Source organism: Octopus sinensis, linkage group LG15, assembly GCF_006345805.1.
Source record: "Octopus sinensis linkage group LG15, ASM634580v1, whole genome shotgun sequence".
Classification (NCBI taxonomy): domain Eukaryota; kingdom Metazoa; phylum Mollusca; class Cephalopoda; order Octopoda; family Octopodidae; genus Octopus; species Octopus sinensis.
This window is the reverse complement of record NC_043011.1, coordinates 59,322,861-59,334,203: the sequence shown is the minus strand read 5'-3', so window position 1 is coordinate 59,334,203 and position 11,343 is coordinate 59,322,861. Positions and strand designations below refer to the sequence as shown.

Genomic DNA, 11,343 nt, shown 5'->3' with positions numbered 1-11,343 from the left:
ATGTATGCATATATGTATGTATGCATGCAAGTATGCATGTATGTATATATATATAGATATAGGTAGATAAATAGATAGATAGATGATAGATAGATAGATAGATAGATAGATAGATAGATAGATAGATAGATAGGTAGATAGATATAAATATATAGCACAAGAGTCAGAATGACTCGATGACAGAGTTTCGTACGTGAGCACTTATGAAGCTATATCTATATATAAATATATATTGGTTAATATACATGCATGTGTGTGTTAGGGATGGTGGTGGATATATCTATCTATCGATTCTGGAAGAATAACAGGCGAAGCGAAATCCTCCACAGTGTAATTTGAACTCACAACGTAAAGACGGGCCACATGTCGTCGCTAAGTACTATGATCGGCGTTCTATCGATTCGGCCAGCACGCCACCTTAATAATAATAATAATAATAATAATAATAATAATAATATAATAATAATAATAGTAACAATTGTGACTTCATTTATTTGCTACAAGAGTGAAGGTGGGGGTAGAATACAAACACAGATATAAAATATGGGGTTTTATATATAATGAAATGATAGAAAAAAATAAGTATGCACGGTATACACTGAAAAAGAAAGGACAAACGCATGGCCTACATAGGTTTAAAAAAGTGGTGAGCTGGATGATAGAAATGTGGCCCTCCTGGTACAGGAAGGCCTCTAGGGATAATCGAGGAACCCCACTGTCCGAGATTTCCCTCAAACCTCAAGAGCAGGTGCCTTCTCCAATTCTTTCTCTCCGACTCATGGGTCTACACATTTTCGCGAACTGTCACCCACTTTTCAATAAACTCATTCGAGGGCAGCACAATGATAATAATTATGATGACGATGATGTTGATGATGATGGTGGTGGTGGTTGTGGTGTTGATAATGATGGTGATGATAATGATGATGATGATGATGATGAAGATTTGAAATTTTTGCAGAATGTCAAAAGTCAAAGGGTGGGGCGTGACTCGATTATAACGAGGCCGGCACTTTACTTTATCGACCCGATATGATGAAATACAAATTCGATTCCAATGATAATGACAATGATAATACTATTTTGCAGAGCACGATTCCTAGAGGTACTGTGATGCTCTGTTATTGATGTCTTTACCCATACTTTTCAGCATTGTCAGTGAATATAAGTGGAGGGGACTTTGTCGTTGCATCATCATTGTGTAAGTGAGCCACAATGTGGAAGCATGAATTTCTAGTAATAGTAGCCAAATGTCCCCTAATCCGGACCTGCAGAATTTCCAAAGGTAAACGACGCAGTGTATGACGTACGTCTTCAAGACGTGGTCTTGATAGATGATGCGGTGGTAACGGTTGTAAGCTCTTTAATTATAGTCCTGCTCACGGGAGCTGACCCGTGGATAAACAACCACAAATCTAACTATCAGAAACGACATGTACTTTTAAAAAGATTGCCTCTTATGTAGTTTAATTAGATATCTTAATTAAACATAGGATCCATAATTCATTTTACGAAGGTATGCAAATGTAAATATGTTTATGCGGTCATAAAGCACAATAATGGAATCCACTGGGAATTGAAACCGCGCTGGAAACAAGACGTGATGAGATATCTAACTCTCGGTTTACAGCGGCAGTAAATATATAGTAAATCGATAATACATACGATAGTTTAGTTTATAACTTTTGATATCATCAAATTTATCAGTCTAGGTATCCGATACTAGTTAACAGCTATGATGTTTTAAACGAAAGATGAAGAAACGTTGAAAAATAAATATCGTGTCAACATGGGATGAAGTGTTATGATGAAGAGTGAAAAAGAAAAACAAGCTATTGTTGTTAAGGTATTGATTGAGACGTGATTCGAACCGTAGAATACACTGGATGTGCTTTCAGGACACGTTTCCACCTCAAACTTTTAGTGGTGGAACATTTTATCAAAGTTTTGAGATTCTAAGTAAACTAATAAATGAATAAATATATAAATAATAATGATAATAATAATAATAATAATAATAATAATAATAATAATAATAATGATAATAATAATAATAATAATAATGATGATGATGATGATGATGATGATAAAATGTCAGGGCCGAAAGAGACACATGTTGCATTCGGATCGTTGATATGTGGATGAAATCAAAGTATTTTAGAAAGGAAGGTACCCCGTGACCGCACACACTCGCGTGCGCGTATGCAGTGCGAACACATGTTCATACAAACACTTACACATATGAGTATATATGCATATACACACGTACATATATGGCCACATGCATGAGCATATAATTTCTAAATATGTGTGTGTGTCTGTGTGAGAGAATGCTTTTGTACATGTATGCGTATATATATCTGCATGTATGCAAACTCCATCGGAGAAACGAAGTGGTTTTCATTTATTTTCAGCTAAGCATTCATTAAATTCCATGAAGTTTCACTTCCCGGTGCTTTTATGTATGCGCATTTGTGTGTGTGTGTGTGTGCGTGTGTGTGTGCACGTGCTCACGTGTGTGTTAGTTAAATTTTGCACGCGCGTGTGTGTATGCTTTTAAACAAAATATAATGTAATATGATTATATATACATATATACATACATACATATCTATATATGTGTGTATGTATGTATATGTATCTAGGTGTATATATATACATATATATATATAATATATATGTGTGTGTGTGTGTGTATATATATATATATGTATTTGCGTGTATGTATACATATATATATAAGTCTATGTATGTATGTATATATGCGTGTATGTATGCGTGTATGTATATGCGTTTGTGTGTGTGTGTGTATGTACATATTGCAGGTGATATTAAAAAAATGATCTCAACGTGACATGTGACGAATACCGGTAAATAATTAAAAATATATACTAACAAAGTATAGAGGTACAACAACAACACACACACACACGCACACACACACGCACACACACACACACACATACAAACAGAAATAAACAAAACAATCTTTGTAAAGAACATCTGAAGTGTAAAGGTGAGAGAATGATTGGAACTTACCTGTTGTTGTGTGTGACAGCGAAGTGTAAATTTCAGACTTAAATAAGTCTTTCTCTCCATCTCTACAGATCCATGAAATTTTATACACATACACATATATACATACACACACACTCACATATATTCCTGTATATATATATATATATATATAATATATATATATATATATATATATATATATATATATATATATATATATAAAATTGTCAGATTATGTTTCTTTAAGTATGTACCGTGCAATTCTTTCGGTTAGGCTCTTCATTGAAACACTGGTGGCAGTAATAGTAGTGACAAAAACAACGGCAATAATGAGTATAATGATTATTATTACAATTGTTGTTACTATTATTATTATGTGTATTAGTATTATTTATAGAAACTAGAAGTGGTAGTCGTCGTAGCAGTAATATCATTATTATCAATATTTATATCATTCAGCATCCTTTTGTTGCTAGAAGTTTGGAATGTAATATATATTTTAATGAAGTGAAAGAAATGAATAAATAAGATATTAAAAATATATAGAATAGAAGGAAATCCACATTTAAATTGGAAGCAGCGAAGCGTTTCATCTAGAATAGATTTGCCTTCTTAAATTGTATATATGTAGGTACGTGCGGCGCGTGCAACGCTTTTATAAGCGTGACGCACCTTCATATATCGCAACGTATAAATAGAATATGATATGATATAATTTGAATATTCTATTATACTATACTGGATTTATAATATATGTTATAATAAACTTAATGATAATTGTAATAACAAAGTAGTAATTAACAGCCAAACCCGCTGAAGTAACTATAAATATTTAAATTTAACAGTTGAAAGTCTTGGAAAACATTCGTTGAATACTTCTTATTCCATAGACTTTTTTTTCCTTATTTTCTTTTTATTATTAACATTATCATCATTATCATCATCATCATCATCATTATTATTATTATCAGAATTATTATTATCAGTGTTGTTTTTGCTAGTTTGTATTTTTTTTGCGTTGTTTGTTGTTGTTTGTTGTTGTTGTTTGTATTGTGTTATAGTAATAATAATAATAATAATGTCTCTCTCTCTCTCTGAGTGTGTATGTCTTGTGCTGGGAGGAACTAACTGACTGTTTCAATGGCTTTGCTGGAATCCTGCCAGTCACCCGCTGACTGCTGCCACCACATTTGTGACGTCAAATGTTTCTGCTGTAGACTCGGCACGGTTTTACTTTCGAAATCATAGGCTGTTGCGCTTGTTGTTGCGTTTTTCAAAATCTCTCTCCAGTGACGCAAGAAAACCAAAACTAGCAGCATGCTTCGGAAAACAGAATATAAGCAACACCAACACCAACATCAACAACAACAACAACAACGGCAGCGAACAAGAAGATTATATTTCTTGCTTATTATCATGCATCTGTAACTATTATTGTGTTTATATTTTCACGCCGACTCTCATTCACACATAAGCACACGCATTCATATATTACAGGCTCCTGCATGCAGCGACGTAGGTACTCGATCTCTGAATATTGTATTGAATTATTTAAGACGCACACACACACAGAAAAGTTACGGCACTATACAACATGCACACAAACACACACATATATATATAAGCACATTCATACATATATACGTATGGCGATAAAATATATGGTATTCATAATTCTACGCAGACATGCACAGGCGTATATACTTTCCTATGAAAATACATATATATATAATATATATATGTTCATACATACAAATATACATCGATGTACACGTACACTTGAACATAAGCATGTACATACACACACCACACACACACACCACGCATACAAACACACAGACACAGGCACTTATACAGAGACAAAAACGGACACACATACACAGATCTACCTGACTGGCAATGCAATACGGTATGTAGAGAAGTCCAGAGAAAAACGAAGGAGAAAGAGGGAGGATGTGGAAGAGAGGGAGGGAGCAAAGCGAAAGAGAGAGAGAGAGAGAGAGAGAGAGAGAGAGAGAGAGGAAGGAATGGAATTATTAAAAAAAATATTTTGAGTTCGGGTTGATATCAAAAACAAAATAAAATTGATTGTTAACAAATATTGAAATTAAAGATTTTCGTCGGACGAACTAAATACTAAAACAAAACAACAAAAATTATCCAAATTAAGAAAATAATCAAAAAAAGAGAAAAGAACATAGTAAGCAACTTTATATATATATATATATATAATATATATATACATGTGGTGTGTGTGTGTGTGTATGTGTGTATGTGTATGTGCACACACACACAATATATATATATATATATATATATATATATATATATATATATATATATATATATATATATATGAGCAAAATACGGATGTCTAGAATCGGCTGGGGGCGGCAAGTGGGGGGCGAACCTGAGGAAGTTTTCATTCATGGAAAGGCAGAAGGTACTATTGATGTTTATAGCACATTCTACGTGGATATTTTATTTATTACATCATCATCATCATCACCATCATTACACATACATACATATATATATATATATAATATATATATATACACACACATGTATGTATGTATATAATGTACATGGACATGCCTCACAAATGAATTACTCCCCCTCCTCATCTTCTCTCTCCTTCTCTTCCCCTTTCTCCTCCTCCATGTCTCTCTCTTACTTTCTCTCTTCCCCGGCTGCTCTCTCATTCACTTTCTCTGTCTAACGAACAAACACACACTCACTCACACACACACGCACACATACATATATGTGTATGTAATTATATTCATATAGGATTTACACTTAATGTAGTCTTTCGTTTATGCATTATCTATCTATCTATCTGTCTGTCTGTCGGTCTGCCTGTCTATCTATCTATCTATCTATATATCTATCTATCTATCTATTTGTCTGTCTATCTATCTATTTATCTATCTTATCTCGCAGTAACTTACATTTGCGGTCGTCGTTACCCTTTCATGCTATTTTTTTTACTATATAATGATAAAACAATAAAATAATAAATTCTAGTTCTTATCCTTACAAATACTGTTACAGCTGCAGTACTTTTCTCTCTTGTAAATATTATCGCTGATTTTAGTGTTGTCTTTCTTGTTAAAGGCTGTCCGTATTGTTAAAGTAATTTTTTTTTATTCTTTAAGTATGGTCCGATTTGAGGTATAAACTCTCGGACATTCTTTGAAGAATTTTATAATAATTATAACATTACAGCCTCGGCTTTTTAACACCTTATTTCATCAATTGTAATTTTTTGTTTTGTTTGATACTGTTCTAATGAAAGATTACAGTTGCAAGTGAAAGATCTTGTGGCGTATGATTGTTGTTATGCCACTGTGTGATATCGGGCCGGGGCTACGGATTCTGGCGCACCTTTAGGATATTTTTATTAATAACACAGCAACAGCCTGATTTGATCTTTATTTTATCAGCGTGAATTATTGGATCTGAGGCAAATTACGATTAGATTATATAATGAAGCTGATAGTACATAATTATGTTTTGATAAAGAAAAATATACTAAATACCATTTTTAGCGGGTGAGCACCGTTCACTTCGGCCATAAGACTCTTTGTTTCATCCGAGCTTTGAAAGTGCATGATAGCAGTGCCGGCGCTTCACTTAACGCGGACTTCTCAACTTGCGCTCAAATGCGCAAGCGGACTTTCGCAAACTTGACAACAACATAGATACAGATATTACGTGACAGCTGAGTTAGTACTAGAAATTCTAGCTTAATACTAGTGTTCTGTATGATCGACTAAACCTCTCTGTCCCGCCACGAGATATGTAACTTTGCAGCTGCTTGTCTTTTACTTGTTGCAGTCATTAGACTGCGGCCATGCTGGGGCAGGACCTTGACGTGGGTTAACCGAAGACGTCAACTCCCAACATTTACGTTTGTTTTCGCTATTTTCTTTTAAAATTTTCAAATCAGATATTTTGCCGTCTTTTTTCTCGAATCGCCATGTTTAAACATGTATCTATGTATTTATGCATGCATATACATAAATACATACATATATATATATATTATATATATATATATATATATATATGCATGTATATATATATATGCGTATACACACATATATATATATATATTTACATACACAAAATATATATATATATATATATAATATATATATATATATATATATATATATATATATATATATATATGTATGTCTGCAGTATGCATGCCTTGTCTGTGAGTGCGTGTGTGCGCGCATATGCGTGTAGAAAAGGAATAGAGAGAGAGGGGGGAGTGAAACGGTTAACCAGTCAAGATAAATAGGGCACAGGACAAACGGACACATAAACACAAATATAGGCATATGTACATATTTGATCGAGCGCGCACACACACACACACAATACACATAGACAATAGACACACATATAGACGTCGGGCTTCCACACAGTTTTCGTCTACCTAATTCACTTGTAATGCATTTACCGCCCCGGGGCCGTAGTAGAAGACACTTGTTTAAGGTGATGAATCGTAGAATTGAACTCGAAACTACAAGTTTCCAAAGGGACCGTCTTAACCACTGAACTTCGCCTTCATCTACGTTAGCAATTAATATATATATAAAAAAACACAGAAAGAAATATAATTACATATAATGAATGATGTATTTGATTTTCACCTTATACGATAATCCTGAGTTTTTTTTTTCTATAACCTATAATCGGGATTAATGAAATGAAATGGTTCTATCTGGGAATCGAAACAGGATCCTCGATTCGACGAGTCGAGAACGTACATCAACGCAGAGTCAAGCGCGTTTCATGCATTAGGATTGCTATGCGATAGCTTACAAAGATGAGTGCGGTGGGGGCAAGGAGGTCTGTTGAGTTTAGAGAAGGAGGGAGTGAGAGAGAGAGAGAGAAAGCGTGAGAGAGAGAGAGAAAGAGAGAGACTGCTGCTGCTGCTGCCACTACTGCAAGTACTACTACTACTACAACTACTACTACTACTACTACTACTACTACTACTACCATTAAGTACTATGTGCTTCAAGTCAGTAAACTCCTCTCGCAAAATCTTCCTAAGAAAACATGCAGCCGCACGGTGTGTGTGCGCGCGTATGTATGCATGTATGTATGTATGTATATATGTATCTATCTATCTATCTATCTATCTATCTATCTATCTATCTATCTGTCAATCTATCTATCTATCTATCTATCTATCTATCTATCTATCTATCTATCTATCTACTCTCTCTCTCTCTCTCTCTCTCTCTTATATATATATATATATATATATATATATATATATAATATATACACAAAAATACATACATGCATACACATACCTATATATATATACATACGCACACACACACACAGAGATTATATTTACGTATACATGTGGATACATACATAAACACACAAACACATTTACAAACGAATTTCAGGGTAACGTTTACAAATTTCTGGGATGGGGTTCAAGTTGATTACATCGAGCCCCCCCCCCCACTATTCGACTGGTACGTATATTATCGACCCCGAAAGGATGAAGTATAAAGTCGACCGCGACGGGATTTGAAATCAGAATGTGAAGACGGACGAAATGCCGCTAAGAATTTCAACCGGCAACTAACGATTCTAATAATACCATAAAGAGAGGAATATATGTAGTATTTCCGTAACTGCTGTTATTCATACATAAGCATGCGCACGCACAAATACATACAGACTCACATATACACACACACATACAAAGGCAAAGGCACACACACACACTCACACACATATATAGGTGCAGGAGTGGCTGTGTGGTAAGAAGCTTGGTTCCGAACCACATGGTTTCGGGTTCAGTCCTACTGCGTAGAACCTTGGGTAAGTGTCTTCTACTATAGCCTAGGGCAGACTAAATCCTTCTGAGTGGATTTGGTAGACACACACACACACACATATATATATGTGTGTGTGTGTGTGTCTGTGTATATGTTGCCCCCCCCCAACATCACTTGACAACCGATGGTGGTGTGTTTACGTCCCCGTCACTCAGTGATTCTGCAAGGCACACCGATAGGATAAGTACTAGGCTTACACAGAATAAATCCTGGGGTCAATTTGCTCGACTAAAAGCGGTGCTCTAGCATGGCCGCAGCCAAATGACTGAAACAAATAAAAAAATAAAATAAAAGAAAAGAATATATGTATATATGTATGTGTGTGTATATATATATCCTTAAATCCTTAAAAATGTTTTAGCCCGAAGGCCGCGGCCATGCTGGGTCACCACATATATAATATATATGTATATATATATATATAATATATATATATATATATGTATATATATATATAGATAGATAGAGAGAGAGAGAGCGAGAGAGGGAGAGAGAGTGTGAGATTACCAATATTTAAGGGCAACAGAGTTAGTTAAGGGCCAAGAGTTTCCTGCGTTTCGTAACTTGGATAAGTGCAAACGCACGAAAGCCTCGGGCCCTGTGTCATTCTGTTGCTTCTATAAAATATTAATAAAACAAATGTGTGTGTGTGTGTATCGCTTGTATTCAAGATGTGTCGTCCTATCTACAGTTATTCAGATGTGTGCATGTATGAGGGGTGGATTAGTGTATGGTATTGCCCGTAACGTGACGGAGATATTATATGACAACGTATTCGGTGACGCAACGAGCATTGTATTACCAACTGCTTTATTATTCCCATATCGTCGAGAAATGGATATATATTAAAGAAACTTTGGGAAAATTCCTGCTTATTCTAAGCTTATTTCGGTCCGTCAAATTCTTTACCACTCGACCATACCAGATAGGAACAGCAGCGAAAGGCGAGAGGCTCTCTTTAGAACCCTGTGGTTCCAGTTTCGAACACATTAATCAGTACCGAATCAACTGTCTTCTACTTTAATCACGGGCCGACTAGTGTCTTGTGAGTGAATTTGGAAAACGGAAACTGTAGAATCCCATCGTATACATATCTTTCTATCTATTTATCTATCTAGCTATTTGTTTGCGTGTGTGTGTGTGTCTGTTTTGTATGTTTGTGTTTGATCCTCCGCGTTTGACAACAGGTATTGGTTTGTTTACGTCGCAGCTTTGCTGTAACAGATTGATGGAATAAATAAAGGACTTCAGAAACTCAGTACTGCGGGAGCATTTGTTAGACTATATCACTTAAAGTAGTGCCCCAGCATGGCCACAGTGCAATGATTGCGTCATGTACAAGGTAAACGACAATACGTTGAATATTTCCGTCGCCCCATCAGTATATCCCAATAAATAAATAAATAAATGTGGTGGTCACGACCGTCTCTTTCTCGACTACTACAGGTTAAGACGACAACAACAACAAAAACAACATTACCAGCAGCAGCAGCAGTAGTAGTAACAATAGCGTTAGTAAAGCAGTAACAACAACAACAACTTTGAATTAATTAATGTTATAATATTTTGGTAAAGTACCGTTTTTTTGTTTTCTTCTTTCTTCAGGAAATCCATGAAGACAACACATAAGAAGACGGAGAAATCTTGTTCTATAAATGAACATAATACAAACAGACACACAGACACATAGACACACGGAATCACACGTACAGAAATGAATACACACACACACACACACTCTACGAATTTATATATAACTATGGACGTTTATACACGCAGACGCACACACGCACGAACACGCGTGCACATATGCACTGACTGTCACAGGTTTGCGGTCAAATGCAGGCTGACTCGTGTATGCAACAGGTGAACACACCAAAACACTTCAAGTTACCTATGGTTACGATAGGCAGGAAGAATAAATATTACACACACGTACTCACACACACGGACAGGCACAGGAATGGCTGTGTGGTAGGTAGCTTGCTTACCAGCTACATTGGTTCCGGGTTCAGTCCTACAGCGTAGAACCCTGGGCAAGTGTCTGCGACTATAGCCTCGGGCCGATCAAAGCCTCGTGAGTGGATATGGTGGACGGAAACTGAAAGAAGCCTGTCGTATATATATGTCGTGTATATATATATATATATATATATATGTGTGTGTGCGTGTGTATGTATGTATGTATGTATGTATGTATGTATGTATGTATGTATGTATGTATGTATGTATATATGCATGCATGTGTGTGTATATGTTTGTGTATCTGTATTTGTCACCCCCAACATCGCTTGACAACCGATGCTGGTGTGTTTACGTCCACTAACTTAGCGGTTCGGCAAAAGATACCGATAGAATAAGTACTAGGCTTACAACGAATAAGTCCTGGGATTGATTTGCTGGACTAAAGGCGGTGCTCCAGCATGGCCGCAGTCAAATG

At 35.6% G+C, this 11,343-nt stretch overlaps 1 protein-coding gene across 1 annotated transcript in view; it reads right to left on the bottom strand.

Moving 5' to 3' along the window:
- Window positions 1–5,029, bottom strand: part of LOC115219774 (probable G-protein coupled receptor No18) — a 293,273-nt gene extending 288,244 nt beyond the window's left edge. The window contains exon 1 of the mRNA XM_029790028.2: window positions 3,040–5,029. The gene's annotated coding sequence lies outside the window, so the exon portion shown is untranslated. The remainder of the gene's footprint in view (window positions 1–3,039) is intronic.
- Window positions 5,030–11,343: the final 6,314 nt, after the last annotated feature.